Genomic DNA, 16,815 nt, shown 5'->3' on the forward strand with positions numbered 1-16,815 from the left:
TTAACATTGGTGAAGGAGCCAAACAGGCACAATTCCTCTTCTCGCTGGTTTAGTGGAAGGAACAGTAATTGAATTAGTGCACACAGAGAAGCTTCTAACAGTGACAGCTGCTGAAAAGAAGAGGCCCTGCTTTAATGAGAACTCATGAAAGGGGATTTCATCTGGTCAGAGATTAAGCACAAAGAAGACTCCTCTTTGAGTGTGGCACTTGAGCTGAATCCAAAGCACCTATTCATCTCTGGACTATGACAAGTACCTAGAAGAGCGCTTGGCATACAGTAGATGCTCAACAAATACTGGCTGAAGGAGGTAATGATAGGCTATTGATAAATGTTTTAGGTGATCATTACATTTACATAGCATTGCACAGCGTAAGCCCTCAGCACATTTTATCTCACAATAATAAAAGATCTTTTATGATGATTATTCTCATTTTATAGATGAGGGAACTGAAGCAAGAGGTGTTAAGAAATGTTTCCAAGGCTACACAGCCAGGAAGAGGTGGAGCTGGGATTTGAACCCAAGCGCTCTGGCTCGAGTCTCTGCAGTTAGCCACTGCACTGTTGTGCTGGCGTGTTAGCTTCCTGGACGGGTAGGTACTATGTTGTTTGTCTCTTTCTGTAGATGCCAGAATTAGAAGGAGGGAGCTAAGCATCTCCACCCAAAACAATAAGATCACGAACAGCAGAGTCAAGCTTGGCCCTGCAGCTGGTGCCTGGATTCTTTCCCCAGTGTCAAGCTGCCCGCGGGTGACAGTGACGGTCAAGACTATGGAAGACAAGGAGGACAGGAAGGGGGGACCCTCCACTCTTTTCTGGGGATGTGGATCTGGGCTGTTGGACTAATGCCAAGAAGAGGTGATCAGCTCTTCCAAACACCCTGAGCCATTCCCATTTCATTGCTCTCCACCCTCCCCAGACACTTTGCATTAGTAAAATGTGCGTAACAATCACTCCTAATACTGCCGGATTAGAAGCTCAGCCTATTTTCCTATGCAAATATAAAGCTGCTGTACTATGAGGAAGTTATAGAAAATTACCTGTACTCAATGGAATTTTTTAAAAGAAAAATTACAAGTTGCATCTGCAGATTTTTAAATCCAGGTGTTTTCCCCCCAAAATAGATGGAAATAATATTGAGCTATTGTTAAATGCTCCAAAAGGCCTGTGAGTAGGGAAAGCCCCCCGAGAGTGGGAGGGGATGCTGAACCCGCTGACTCAGCCATGGAGCTGCAAGATGAAAGACCCCAGTCCTGAGTGTCTCTGTAGATTTCCCACCCATCACATTCGTGGGCAACTGGAAAGAGGAAATGCTCACAATCAGCACATTCATCATCCAAAGGGCTGAGCAGCTCATAAATTTAACCCAGCAAAGGAATCGGAAAATAAAATGGATGCTTATAAACGTCAGGAGCAGGGAGGGGGTGGCTCTCTAAACAACCTTCTGCAGCCAGATGGCAGCGAGGGCTCAAACGTATTTTATTTGCAGCTATTAGAAATATGAAAAGGCGGCTTCCTCCAGGCCTCTGGTTGAAGTATTGTAGCTTCTTTTTTTATGGCCTTTATAAAATAAGAGCAGTAAAGAGATACAAACAGGGTAGTTAAGTTTAATGGTGGTAAAAACCAGACACCTGAATATATGTAATTTATTTTCCTAAAACAGTCACCCAATTGAGGCTGCTATTAATTAGCATGGTGATGTATTGCAGAGCCAAGATTGCATGAGGTTTATAATCCTGGCTACTTTATAACAAGGAAAAACAGGACCACCAGAAAAATCTTTCTCATTTCACAGTAAAAGGAGGTGGAGGGCAAGTTATTCCAATAGCTTCGGGGCTTCATCTGGAGAAATAATTGTGTGAGATCCCAGCTCTCAGGAATTTCAGGAGGAGCCTTCCTCTGCCACAGGGGTGGAAGGGGAGAGCAGCCTGGGGGGGAGGAACCCACACCAGTTGAGGACCTACTAAGGCAAGGGGCAGGGCTGTGTGCTTTACATAGGACAGGCACTTGTGACTATCTTCATTTTTCAGACAAGGAAACAGAGGCTCAAGTCAGTTAAGAGTCTTGGCCCAAGTGATAGATCTTGTAGGGGAAGAGCCAAGATCCACCGCCCGCAAGCCAGCTCCACCACCCTGTGCGTTTTGTTTGCTTCCAAGCTGCCAAATAAAACAGTTACCTGGTTACCCGAACCTCAGAGGCAGCACCTGAAACGCGAAAGTGACTGTAACCTCACAAAGCCGACATTTACCTGCCTGTGGAAGGAGGAGTTCTCACTTACTGCTTGTTTCTTTTGCACTGTTCATCACCACTCAGCTGGGTGGAGAGAAATAAGTCAATAAAACTCAACTGAACAACTACGGTTTCTATACAAGCTATTGTTCAATAAATATTTAACAAAGAACAAACTCAGAGCTTAAAAGATCGTTAAAGGCGATCTGATCATATCACATTATATTTGCATCCTTTTGAGAAAGTTCTGCTTTATTTTCCTCCTTTCTTTCCTTCTCTCATTATTTCTTCCTTCCATCCACCCACCCACTCACCCATCCCTCTATCCATTCTTCTACACACCCATCCGCCAGTCCACCTAAGGAACATTCCTCCCTCCCTCCCTTCCTTTAATAAAAAGAACCAGGCCCTGTTGTTGGAGAGAGAGGGTCAGACTTCGTACGTGTTGTTCATTTACTGTGTATCATGGAGCAAATTTCTTTACCTTCATAAAATGAGTAATAAATGCAATTTGGTTTCTGTGGGGTTCAAATGAGACGACACGTGGGAAAGTGTTTGGGAGCCCACTGAGTCATCCTAATGCTCAGTAAATGTCAGTTCCTTTCCTTTAGGTGCCATCTCAGCTCTTACAGTCTAATAACAACGGCAGCACCTCATTGTTTTATACATTCAGTCAATTGGCCTCAGGCCTTGTTACGTCCCCTGGTCCTCACCCCAGACCTGTGGGTCGGCAGGAGGGGGCAGGCTCCCCACCTGCACACACTGATGAACTGGCTAAGGTGTGAGGACGTGAAATGCCATTTGAGGCCACATGGCGAGTAGGGGTTGCCCTGGGCTGCTCCTCGAACCCATGTCTGGGGTGCCAGGCCCACTCGCTTCCATCACCCACATCTGCTGCATTAGCAAGGGCCCCTGTCGTGCCCCTGACCTGCGGAGTTACTGTGCGGAGGGACCAGCAGGTGCAGGCACAATGCTCGGGAAAGGCTGCCTGACATTTCTCACACCTCGACGTGCTGGTACTTGTCCCCTGGCAAGCACAGTAAACACCAAGAAGTGGTGATGTTTGCATCTACACAGTAGGGCGAATATCACACTTATAAGTGTGTGCACTGCCCACATGGACAGATACACACTACTGGAAGACGAAAACAGGCTTCTTTGGCAGGTAAATGAAAAAATCACTCTGAAAAACTTCTCTGCTCTTCCAACAAGGGAATACTAACAAAGAGTGCTGGGAATTGAGGAAACAATGCTGCGACCCCTGAGGACGCAGCGGAGGCTGAGGGCAGCTGCCACTGGACAGTGAACTGACAGGCCAACGGTGTGCTCCTCTAGAAAGCAGGGTTTCTCCCCAAGACGGGCAACGCAAACCTCCCCATGATTAACAAGGTGCCAGCTTGTTGGCCAGTAACTCAGAGAGTCTCAAACACAGCTAACAGCTGGCCTGAAAACACTGGGCAAACAATTTATGAGCCTCTGCTCAGTTCAGGAGAGAGGACACAAGCCCTAGCATAATAACCGTATTTCTTACTTGCCTGGTCCAGAGAAGAGCCTTACCCTAGATCAAGAAGTGGCTTCTTTGATGTTCTTACATCCTGATTAGAGAAACATAAACCCCTTTGAGATGACCTCTGCAACCCGTTGGCTGCTGGAGAGGAAACCAGGCGGTACTGTCCCCTGCCGTAAATATCGGGACCACTGCAAACAAACCCTTCCTTGATGCTCTCTAGGGCCTGGAGCTTGATCGAAAGTTCCAGATGAATCATAATGCAACTTCTGATCCAGCTGACACTGGTCGCTAGAGCTGACTAGCAAACGGGAGATGGGAAAGAAGGAAGCAAGGGAGGAAGGACATCTGTAGGAGGAAGCAGACAGAGGGCGTAAGGAAAGGGGCAGGGAGAGGGTGTTGGGCATTTACTAAGCACCCGGCAGGTGGTCAAGGGCCCCACAAACACCTCATTTAATACTAAAATAGAATTATAAGGAGGGACTGTGGTTTTAGACAGAAGGAAATGAACACAAGCAGGTGGAATAACTGAACCAGGGTCACCCAGCAAGCAATCGGGGAAACAAGGATCGGAACCCAGGAGGGAGGCGGGAGGAAGGAAACGGAGAGGAAGGGGGAAAACTGGTCTCTGAGAGCAACTGCCAGGGGCCACCAGCTTCTTCGCTGGGAAACTAGTGGCCAATGGCATACATGAAGCGGCACTTCCATTGTGCCCAGCTTAACTTTCCACTCCAGAAGGTAAAAATGCCAATTAGAAGTGAGCCTGGGCTGGAGACTCCTGCTCACTCACAGGCAGGGAGAACATCCATCCCTATTAGTGGGTCAATTTGTTAGCAAGGCCACTGTCTATAAATTCAAAAGATGTCTGAGGATTTCACAAGCTGCCACAGCCCAGAGCTTATCTGCACACACGGAGAGGAGAACCATCCACTTGGCAGAAGAGCTAGAGGCAGAGCAGAGCGGGGCACGTCACACAGGCAGGCTGGAATCACAGTAGATGCACTTCCCCCCTAAAAATGAACCCGAATGAACGCAAGGAACAAGGGCGATGGAATTTCATAAGAGAGGCTCAGACTTACTGTGGCCCAAAAATTCTCGTAGAAGGAAAAACACTGAAAAGGAAGAGGCATCGATGTGCCCCTTCCGCCCCCTTCAAATGCTTAGTGCTGCTCTTGGGGTAGGGCTGGGAGCAGTCCCTGAGGCCAGCTTCCCACCTGGGTACCCTGACCTCAAAGTCCAAGGATTCTGCTTCCCAACCACATTGATCCTGATCCTCAGCTCTGCTCCTACGAAATATTTGATATCTGTGGTTTGGGCGTCTTCACAGAAGCTTCTTATAAAACCGAAAGGAACTCATTTACAAACCCATCAAGCGTGAATGAGCTCATTTACTGATTCGCTGCATAATTGGGGAGCCCAGGACAGTGGGGCCCCAACAGTACACAGGTCCTTGTCTTCATGAAGAGAGAGACACACAGAAGGACCCACACGAAGCTCAAGGGACAGGAAAAGGAATTGCAGGCTTAGGCATGCTCTGATGTTCACACATGCAGGTCTAGAATGGAGACTAAATTGGACAGCTATTTTAACAGGGGGCTCAGATTGTCTCAGTGAGGAGGGGACATTTAATAGATGTCACTAGGATGAGAAAGAAGCTTCAGGAACACCTCCGTGTCTCAGCGACAGCATGGACGAGGTCCCCAGGATGGAGAGGTGAGTGTGTTTCGCTGGAGCCAGAGCCTGTGGCTCTCACATGTTTCTCCCCTTCAGTTCTCAGGGTAATTTAGGTGCAGGGCCGGCTTCAGAGAGGACACAAAGCTGGGGCTGAGTGGAGTCTACCCACTTTCCCTGCACAGCCTACAGCTCAGGAGCCGGGAGATGAGGAGAGATTTTAGGAGGTGCTGTCCAGGCTGGACGACTTGGCTGCCTCCAGACACCGACACGGCGCTATTTCCCATCAAGTGTCCTGCCTCAAAGTGCTGCCGTCCTGTGAACTTCCCAGTTGGGAATTTGGGGGCTGCCCCTTCTGTCCTCAGGTGTCTCAGCCTCCCCTCTCCAGCCACCCCCTCATCCCCGCCCCCGGTACTCTCCACCTTCACCTGCAGGGCCTGTCTCCCCTCGGGGCTCAGGCGCCTTGTCCGAGTGTTCCTGAGCTCAGGACACAGTGCCCGACACAGGGACTTCCAGGGCACCTCTGGGCCAGGAAGGAATGAAGGCCTAGGATACACACCTGCCGACACAGGCCCCTCCCCCGGACTGCCACCCCCTCCCCCAGGCCTTCACTCTTAGGAGGCTCCTTTTGTACCAGGCAGAGAATGAGAGTTGGAAGTCAGCTTGGTGAAAACTGCACCATCGCCTTCCCTGGGTCCCTAGCACAGGGCCCTCCCTTGGTCTCAGAAGCCATTGCTGCCGCAGGAATGAACACAGGTCCCTTTGGCCCAAGGCAAGGGAGTGAATTCTAATTTGAAGTCAGCCCTACCCCTTCTAGACTCTCCCCTTTCCCCGCTGGGGGGGGAGGGGTTGGAGCAGGGATCAGGAGCTGCTGAGAGGGTCTTCACTGTCTAGTGAAGACTACACTGTGGACCATGGAGGGCCCTGGGCGGGTAAGGGCAGAAGTGGGAATGCCTACCGGTCAGAAGCCATGCAGTGGTGCCCAGCTCCGCCATGCCTGGCTCACTCCCCTTCCCACCAACTTGCCCTTCAGTTCCCACGGTCTTGTGGGCTGAACCCACTGACCGAGGGAGAGGGGTGAAAGCTGCTGCAGGTGGTAACAGGGATTACTGGCACCATCGGTGTCACCCTCATATGCGTGTCTACCACTTGTCATTTCTTGGGCACCGCACGAAGTCACTTTATACATAGGGTATCGTTTTAATAATCCTCACAGCCACAGGATATCCACATTGCCCCCATTTTACAGAAAAGACTGTCAAGACTGAGGGCCAAGGTTTTTTACCAAATACGTGACAACTGCATTGCACAGCCAGCCTCCCTGCTCACGCTCTTTCCTCCATCCTGTGTTGAAGAACTCGAGGAAGAAAAAAAGGGCACAATTCCCTCCAGTCGCAGGATCGATCAGATCAGTGCTTCTCAGTCACCCAGGTCAATTGTTAGATGCAGGCTTTGGTTTGGTAGGTCAAGAGTGGGGTCCGAGGTTTGACATTTCTAACAAGCTCCTAGATGATGCCAATGCTGCTGACCCCTGGGCCACATGGGTAACAACTAGACCGTCTCATTAGACTTCATTTCTAGACTAGGTGGTGACAGAGCCATCTCGTGACCTGGTCAGTAACACGGCTAAGGCAAGGGGAGCCATTCCTTGTACAACTGGGCTGATTTTCAAAGAGCGGGTGCTACTGGACCTGGGGAAAACAAAGCTCATCAGGGTGAATCAAGTGCAGGAGCTGCATCTGTCCGTCACCCCTCCCCACCTCACCCGCCGAAAAGCGGCCAAGGCCCTTCCGTTCAGACACTGCCCGGGCCGGGCCGAGTCAGTACTCACGAGGTGTGTGCCAGATGGATGCCAGGATTAGATAACCGTCCTGGGACTGGAGCTACTGGCTTGAGCTGGACCGCGGCCGCCTGCGGTGCAGCTCTGCCCCAGGTCGGGCCCCAGGCGCTCATGGCCTCTTCCTAACGCGCCTCTGTTTCCTCGCCTCTTGCCTTCCGCTCGCTGCGTCCGCCACCCGTCCTGATGCTGCCACTTGTCTTGCTGGGGGCACAGATTCCCAGCTGCCAGGCGAGGCCCCTGCACTGAGGAGTCCTCCTGCCTCCCCGAGACACTGCTATTGGGCCCATGCACTCCCTGAACAGCCCCCCGATCAGGCAGCTGTCCCAAACTCCTAGTCTGCCATTCTTGGCTTCTCCCTTCTCCCCAGCAACCTGTCGTTAAAGTTCCAGAAACTTTGGCGGTTGACGCCACACCCCAAGGTATAATAAAAACAAATCTCATTGCTCCATTATGGTACATCTAAGGGGGAAATGTTAGAAACAGTCCATACATTCATTCCTTTCATGGACAGAAAGAGCTGGAAATCATTTTTGAGTATGAGAGTGGTTGTGTGGTAAAACATAGAGGAAGTTAAGTTTTATTTAAATTGAGTCTCATGATAAGTCTGTGTGCAAACAGTGATTAAGTGTGCTGTTTTATGATAAGATAAGGCTATCTAGAGTCAGCACCCCTGGGCATGACTGGCTATACTCCTTTGGGTAAAATATGAATGTTGTTGGACCACAAAAGGAAAGAGGAAAAGACCAGTTTTTAACTCTGTAGATACTGTATCTCATCTGATTAATTTATGACAAACAGCAAGCACAATAAAGGGATGAACAAATATTTAATCGCAAACAATGAATCAGAGGATTATAAAGTCTGGGCAATTCTCATTCAAGTTCCAATTCGAAGTCATTCAGTTCAAGTGCTGCGTTAACACGCCCTGATTTCCAGGGTCTGGACTGGGGGGGGGGGGAGCCTAATAAAAGAATTGAAGGTTTGGGCCTATATATCACAGGAACCTGGATTCGAGTCCTACCCTACCTCTAGTAAGCTGTATCACCTTATCCAAATTACGTAACTTCTCTTTGCCTCAGTTTCCTAATCCTAAAAACTGTAACAAGCATAGATCACCCAACTCAGTGGTTCTGTGAGGGTGAAGTGAGATTTTCATCAGCAACACTCCAGACCTTGGGGCTTTGCTGAGTCCCACCTAAACTGTCTCCTGTGGGCAATCAAATGCTCTTTTTCATAACTTTTTTTCAGGCAGTCATAAACCCAGGGAAACCACACAGTGGGGTCCCAGACATGCCAGAGGTGGCAGTGATGTGAGAGGCTCAGGTGGGACTGTGGAGAGCCCCATGCACGGCCAGCAATGCAGCCAGTATGAAACCTATGATAATTCCAATTTTTACCTTGGGTCAGCCATAGCTCTAGTTTGGGGGCTTACATACCAGAAGCCTTTTGCAGCACCTTCAAAGGCACAGAGAAGAGCACTCATGAAGAGTGGGAAGCAGAGAGACGGATGGAGCGCTATGTCCCCTGCAGGGTGGCCACAGATGTGCCGCGAAGCAATTCAAGGGCACGTTTGACAAAAGCATTCAGCAGTTGGCTTGTTGAGAACCATGATCTGCAGAAAAGCTGACAAAAATTGAGAAACACAATGAATTCACTGCTAAGCCCAAGTCCCCTTCCTCTACGTGCTGGCCACCCAAGGCTGGTCTCTGTCCTGCACTGTCCCCTCTCTAAGCACATCCAGACATCATTTTAGCATAACTGCTTCCACGGTGTGTCTTGGACCTGACCACATGTATTTTTTTATTTATCAAAGTGAGATCATGTCTCCTCAGCTCTAAATTGAGGACAAAGATCGCCCTGGGCATCTGTCTCCTCCAGTGGCGCTGAAACCTGATGTAATCATAGTAATGTTAGCAGCTAAGACTCAAACAGCGCTTCCCATACATGCGCCGGATTGTTACGAGCATATATGATAATTCATAAAGTCCTCGTGTCGTTATGTGAGACCCTGTGACTATGGCCCTTATTTTGCAAAGACGAAAACAAGGCAGAGGTAGTTGAAGGAACTTGTTCATGGTCACACAGCTAGTAAATTGCTCAAGGTGACACAGCTAGGGACTGAACCTAGGTAGTCTGAGCTCAGGCTCTGTGCTCTGGAGGGGGTGAGAGGGCTCCCTGGAAGCTTCTGGGGTGGGGCTTACGGGCATGTTGGATCAGACTTGGCCTGACTCCTCCCATTTATGAGGAGCTTAACCTGCAGGGTCCTTACCTAATCATCAGTGCAGTCCCTCAGGGCCTTGGGAATCCTGCAATATTATAACATTAATACCCAGTTAATGCTCTAATATTGAAAATGGTTTCATTACTCTTAGACTCAAATTTCAGCTGCTGCCCAATGCCTCAGATGCTGAAGGCACCCTTGACTCTAATGCCCTCTTTCATTTCTTCCCATTCTTCCACTCCCACTGTTAGGCTGGGAACTCACCTCCATTCCATCACTTGAACATGCCAAGCTCTTTCCTTGCCATACCTTCTCCCTGAAATGGTCTTCCCCTGGGTGTCCCCAGGGCACTTTATCTCAGCCTCCAGGTCTGCGGAGAGCAACCCCTAAATGTCCCCCTGCCAGAGGCCTCAGCTCCTCGCCCATCACCTTCACTGTATCTTATCCCCCCACTTACTGCTACAGCTCCGAAGCTTAGGGACCTCCCTCACCCACAAACTATATTCATAAGGTTCATAGATCCTGTCTGGAAAAAACCTGCATTTTCAGCTCCTTTACTCACTGTTCTTTGGGCCCTGGAGCTCCAGGAGTCAGCCTCCCACAGTGGGCTGTCCCAGGTCCCTGGCTGCCTGACCTGACCCCTCCCTCCCCTTCCCACCATAGCCCACAGCTGTCACTTCTCTGTGCCTCTTGGTGCTTTTCATTAGGATCCTTCTCTACTCTTAGTTTCAGGATTGTCGTTTTGGTTGGATTGGCCAGATACATAGGTACAGGGATGGCTGAGTCTGTGGTGATGCCTGGGACCTAGGCGAGGGCATTATACCTTTGTATAACCTCTAGAAATCCCTCTCCTCCTACCAGATGGTGCTTTAGGTCACCTTGCATTGACCAGCCTTCCTTTCCACCGCGGAAGCTCACTGGGGAATGCACGTCTGTTGACAGAGGGGGGCACTGTGACATGAACACACCAAGGTGCCAGTGATGCCTTGCTGATGACTTCCTGAGAGACTGTTCCACGGGGCAGTAAATGTGATCAGAGGAGGAGTAGAAGTCCCAAGGGGAGAACAGGAGACTGTAGACGCCAGATCCAGATGTCAGTGGGTCTTGAACTGCCTTTTCCAGAGGGAAAAGCTTGGTGCCTCCTAACTATCCTCCTGGCAGTGAGCACTCTGGGGACAGCCTGCCATGTGGCAAAGTGAGGAGACCCAGGTGCTTCATGGATATATGAACTGGGACACATTGCTTAATATTCCCAAACCTGGATTTTCTCCTGTGGAAAACCAACCAGAATAATACTATCCATCTCACAGTGTCCCCCAAGGGAAAAAAAGTGTGCAGTTGGGCTCAGCAGCAAACCCATCACAGTGTGGATGTTCAGTAAATCTTTTCCACCTGCTCCCCGGTCCCCCTTCGTGTGGCTCTCATCAAGCCAGTCCTGTGCCGAGTTACCACGCACTAAGTGTTTGGGGTGGAAGAACGGAGAGCAAGCTACTGTTTTCTCACCACTGGTCTACTCTCAGGGATTCGGGGCCTCCAGTCCAGGAGATCTGCTGAACCCCTCATCAGGGCTGGAGACGCCCAGAGGAACCTGCACTCCTCAGAGGAGCGTTTCCAGAATGAATGGAAACCGGTGTTACTGCACACGGATGAGGCAATGTCTGTTATTTGAGTTAAAATGGACAAGGAACACATAGTGCACCCTATAAATAAAACCAGAGACATTTCCTCATCACAACCTTCATATTGTGAAAGAGCCCACGAAGCACATGGAGGCCTCACCCACCAGCTGTACATAGGAATCTCTGTGCACAGCCACTTTCCTTTCCAGAACTCAAATCAGGCATCGAATCTGAAGCTCGGTGTGACTCCCCCAGGAGACACAGAGATCCAGGGTGAGGGTGGGGGCCGGGATGGGGCTGGAGAGGAGGCCCATACTGGTCCGGATTTTCTAAGCACGGGATTGGGGCTTTCTGTTCCTCCTCGGTTCCTAGATGAAATGTTGCACAATCCAGCTGTGCACTCGGAAAGAGCTTTGGGGCCAGGAAGAGCAGTCTGGGGAATGGGTGGAACCCAACATTTCTACACAGCCATGGGGAATGTCAAGGTCACCAGACCAAGTCTTCTTTTTTTAAAAGCCATGAAGCTTGGCTAAACAATATCAAAGAAATCAAGTGGGGAAAATGTGTTTTCATTCCACACCTACCCTCTCTTTGCGTGCCTTTGAAGGGAAAAATAAAATAATAATTTGGTCTAGATAATTATTATCATATCCACAATTATAGGAATTAAAAGATCACAGTGATATTGACATATCCAGGCTCAGTCTTAATAACTGAGGGGGAAACAGCTTGACAGAGAAGCCAGACCAGGGCGGGGGACTTAGAAGTTGAAAATGTCCCAGGCACATAGTACAGGATGAGGCAAGGCATGCTGCTCCCCTCTAATTTTTTATTTCTGGTCACTTACGTTTCCCCCCTTTCCATTTGTCCTTGTGTTTACCCATGTCTTTCAACCTCTGTCTCCGCTACTCAACCCACTTTTCTTAAACTAGTGTTTCTGTTGATACTTACTTCTTTGGAGTTCAACTTATATCTGGTTAGCAGATGCTTGCAATTCATCGCTCTCATTCAGATACCTGTCTGTCTGTCCATCCAGCCAGCCAGCCAGCCAGACTTTAGTGTGTGCCGCACGTCTGTCACCTGCGAGGCACTGTGACAGCACTGAAAGCACACAGGAGAGTAAAACCTGCTTCATGACCCCAGGAAGCCCTCAGTCTAGTAGCAGCAACTGACCTGGATCAGCTAATTGTGGTTTCTGTGAGCAAGTCCATCAGTCATTCATTTATTCATTCATTCCACAGATATACACTGAGTGCCCACGGTGTGCTAGCACCCGGGCTATACCCTGGGGGCTCAATGAATGAACAAGAGTAACAATCTTTGTCTTTGTGGGGTTTATGGTTTCCGTGTGGAGAAGCTCACAGGGTGAGTGGGATCTGGGAAGACGCCAAGAGGAGCGGTCACGGGGAAAATATGGGATATGAAAGAGGACCCTCTTTCTTCTTTGCCTACCTCACTGTAAGCACTGACTGTCAATTTCTGGAACAGATTTTGGTTACCCATGGCAACGTCTGAAGCAAACAATAAAGAGCAGAGGAAAGCACACATTCACACCCTAATATTAAATCATCCACATGGCCCTCTAAGTGTGGATCAGGAACGAGCTCCGGTTAATTAGCAATGCTCTAGAGCTGTACTGTTGGAGTGGGGGTGGGTGTTGATTTTGGAAAAGATCTTTTTTTTAATTTTGCCCTAAAATATTCAAAATGTGTTATTTGCATAAACTAAGTTATTTATAATTTTAAAAGAAGAAAAATGCTTGGATTTTTAAAAGTTTCATAAAACATAATCTTATCCTCTCTTTCTCTAGTAATTAAGTCCCAACTTCTTAACAAAACCTACAAGGCTTCACATGATCTGACTCAGCCATCTCTCCACCCTGATCCTGTCCCCACCCCTCCTGTTGCCCCCAGTTTACTGAAAAGCTTTCACATTCCCGGACAGTCCTTTCTCTCCTTGCCCCAGGCCATTGTGCACGCTGTCCTTTCTTTCTGCCTGTGACATCTTCTCTTCCACTATTTCCCTCCTTCCCAAGGGCTCCCTGATCCTGACTAACTTTAATATCACTTTTACTTCAGGTTTCAGATGAGATTTTCCTTTTTGCAAAAATCTCTCTTGAATATAAACCCACAAGGGGATAATGCTTTTGTTATAATTTCCTTGCCCTTTGATGATCCCCCATCACAGCTCTAAGAATTCATTGTTATAATACTTCCTTTCAATACTGCTCTCCCCCATGAGGCCATGACAACAGGCCTGTGCCTATGAGATTCATAATTTATTTCTAGGGTGAACTTCAGTAACTGCCATATAAATATTAGTTGAATTGATGAATACATGAGGATCATCAGTGAATATAAGTGATATTGAGAGTAGGTGCATCAGTCAGCTATTGCTGCATAACGAGCTGTCTCAGAGCTCAGTTGCACAAAATGGTTAATTCATTCACACACTCACAGCTCTGCAGATAGCTGTGGTGACCCTACTTCAGCCTTCAGCTCATATGTGTCCTCTCAGTTCTCGGCCACAGAGGGAAACTCAGCCTCATTTCATACTGACGGCATTGCACAACTATTTGTGTCACGGTCCTGTGTACTTTCTCACCCAGGGCTTTCTCTGATGCTGCAGGAGCCTTCTTAGCCTGAGTGTACACACAGCCCAGAAGTGTGGGTCACACCCAGGGGAAAACTATGACGCAGAGCAATGCTCCAGCCTCCTCACCCTCCAGTAGACAAATCTGGGCTTGATAATGTACCAGGACAACTGAGTCCTGTTGAACGTAGTGCTAATATATGAAAACACACCCTTACATTGGCCTTTCCTTTTCCCCTTTCTCACTCTCTCTACTTCCTCACTGCTTCTTCCTGAAAGAACCTCCCAAATAAGCTACCTGAACCCAAGTTCTCATCTCAGGCTCTCCTTTCAAAAGAACTCAAATTAAGACAGCTGGCATGACGGCATGGTTTTTGTTTTGTTCGTTTTTTAATATATTTTTCTGATTGTGTTAGTTAGTTAGTTAATATTATTTTAATCCTCACCGAAGGATATTTTGTCTATTGCTTTTTCAGGAAGAGTGGAAGGGAGAGAGAGAGAAAGAGAGAGGCAGAGAGAGAAACATCAATGTGAGAGAGACACATCTAGTAGTTGCCTCCCACTTGTGCCCTGACCAGGGCCAAGCCTGCAACTGAGGTACGTGCCCTTGGCCAGAATGGAACAGCACCCTTCAGTCCATAGACCAATGCTCTAGCTACTGAGACAAACCGGCTAGGGCATTTTTATTGATTTTTAAAGAAAGAGAAAGGGAGAGGGAGAGAGAGAAACATTGATGAGAGAGAAACATCAATCAGCTGCCTCTTACAAGCCCCCTACTGGGGATCAAGCCCACAACTAGGGCATGTGCCCTGACTATAGGAATTGAACCAGTAACCTCTTGGTGCCTGGGATGATGCTCAACCACTGAGCAACACCAGCCAGGCAAGGGCATAGTTTTTAAGCTCTCAGCTTTGTAGCTCCATTCCAAGAGAGCCTCTCTCTGAGAGCTCCTAAGAACTAGTGTGAGTCACTCTGGTCCATGCCCATCCTGAGCTGAATCTCGTGGCCCGGGTGTTGGAATGTGCCAGTTAGCCAAGGCTCAGTCACTTGCTTACCCAAGGCTGGAGACTGTGGTCTGCCCCACCAATGGCACATATGCAGACTGGCAGGTACAGTGTGTGGAAAATCAGTTAGATTACTGAAAGGAGGGAGAAGAAATCCTAGGTCGATCAAACCACAGATATTGATTAAGAAAATCACCAAAGAGTCCCCCTCATCCATGGGAACACAGGTGGCTCTGACAGCAGCAGTGAGTGAGGGGACCACAGCATCTTTACTGGGCAGTGATCTCATTGCCTATTAGGGGTAGAAATGGCCTGGAAAATTATTTCACCAAAACTTCTCAAGCATCGGAAAGAAGTTCAGAGAGAGAGAGATTAAACGCTTTTGCCAACAACTGGTGGTTCTGTATCAGGAACCAAGACTCCAACCTTCCCGGGCTGAGCTGACTACATGCAGAGCCAAGGTGGTTCTAATGTCCACCCCTCCCTCACGGTGAGCCTGACATTTCTGAACCGTAAGGACTACAGAATTATGTTTCAAAAATACCACATTGTTATAAAATGATAGGCTTGGCTCTAGACAGGCACGTTTCTGGGTTTACTAATTCAGCCCATTAGCTCTAATCTGTGTCTACAAAGAGAGATGCTCCCTCCTGATTTACTGAGCTTACTAGGCTGTATTTCTTTCTACACGCAGAGTTACTGGGACAGTCCCCGACTCAGCTCTCAGCCTGCTCTCATGACGATTCAGGAAATAATAGAGAAAGAAGATTGAAAGGAGGGAAAAGCAGATGCGGCCAGAAGCGTGCACAGCAGAAGAGGGCTCTCCCTTGCTTCAGAGACGAGGCGGGCTGGAGGGGAAGGAAGGTGGGAGTGGGGAGACGGTCCGAGGAAGGGGGGAGTGGGGAGACGGCCCTGAGGAAGGGGGGAGTGGGGAGACGGCCCTGAGGAAGGGGGGAGTGGGGAGACGGCCTGAGGATGCGCGGGGCAGGGCTTCTGCTTTTGAGAAAGGGCAAAGGAAGTGAGCTGAATGCATAAATAAAGACCTGATTAGGATAAAAAATATAACATAAATATAAACATCCTTGGCAGCAGATCGTGTTGCCTACAGAATGAGGCTCTAGGGGCAGGAGGGAGAAGCAGAGGAAAGGGAAGGAGAAGCTCAATTTTAGACGTGATCGAAGGGAACAGAAAATAAGAATTTAAGCGTATTATTCAAGTTCTAAAGGCAGCTGACGAACTCGAAGCGTACGAGAGTCCTCTCAAATGCTGGGACAAAGACAGGGTAAGGAGGGAAGCAAACAGCTCACCGGGGACACAGTCTCAAATGTGGTCATGGGAGGAGCGGAGGCCAGCGACAGACACAGGAGAGCAGAGCCGCTAAGAGGCTGCGTCCGAGGAGCGGCCCTTCTGCCAGGGGCCTTCAGGTGCTGTGCGAATCGCTACCACGTGCACCCATTGCTCTGAGACCTGAGAAACAAACCGTACCCTTCAGCGGTCACCCCACCAGCATGAACTGTGCAACCCCTCTGCCTGGGGTTCGGGAATGAAGAGACTAAGACTGGACAGAGGCTGAGGGTTAGAGTGGAGAAATCCTTCTGGCTGGGAGAAGTGCAGGAAGGGCATGGGACAGACTTCCCAGAGGGAAAACAGGAGGAGGTCGCGGAAAAATGAAGGATCCCGAAATAAACAACACAGCAAGCACACTGGAGGCCGAGACCAGAATCCCCCAAACCCCAGAGGCACGAAATGCCCTGAGTCTGTGAGCAGCTTCAGGCTGTGCAGTATTGCTGGTGTTTGTGGTGCTGGGGTACAGGGCTGGAAATTAGCCCCAATCAGGATGGGGGTTGCAATTGTATTCTGCAGACCAGGGGTCACACACCCAAATCCGTGGCACACCAGTTGGCCAGAGTGTGAGACTGAGAGAAGAGGAAGGGAAAGGCAGGTGGATGGAAACACGCAGGTCCTCGCAGGGCACCGGGTACAGCAGACTGCCGCCTTCCAAGTGTTCAGACCGAGTATAAGATTTTCTAGTGGTTCAAATAAAGCTAGAACTCAAGATTCTTATGTGAAATCTCTTCATTTTAAAATCTGGGCAACTTTATTAGTCTATGCTATGCTAGCTGTCATAACAAG

Source organism: Miniopterus natalensis, chromosome 16 (assembly GCF_054644295.1).
Source record: "Miniopterus natalensis isolate mMinNat1 chromosome 16, mMinNat1.hap1, whole genome shotgun sequence".
In the NCBI taxonomy this organism is placed as follows: domain Eukaryota; kingdom Metazoa; phylum Chordata; class Mammalia; order Chiroptera; family Miniopteridae; genus Miniopterus; species Miniopterus natalensis.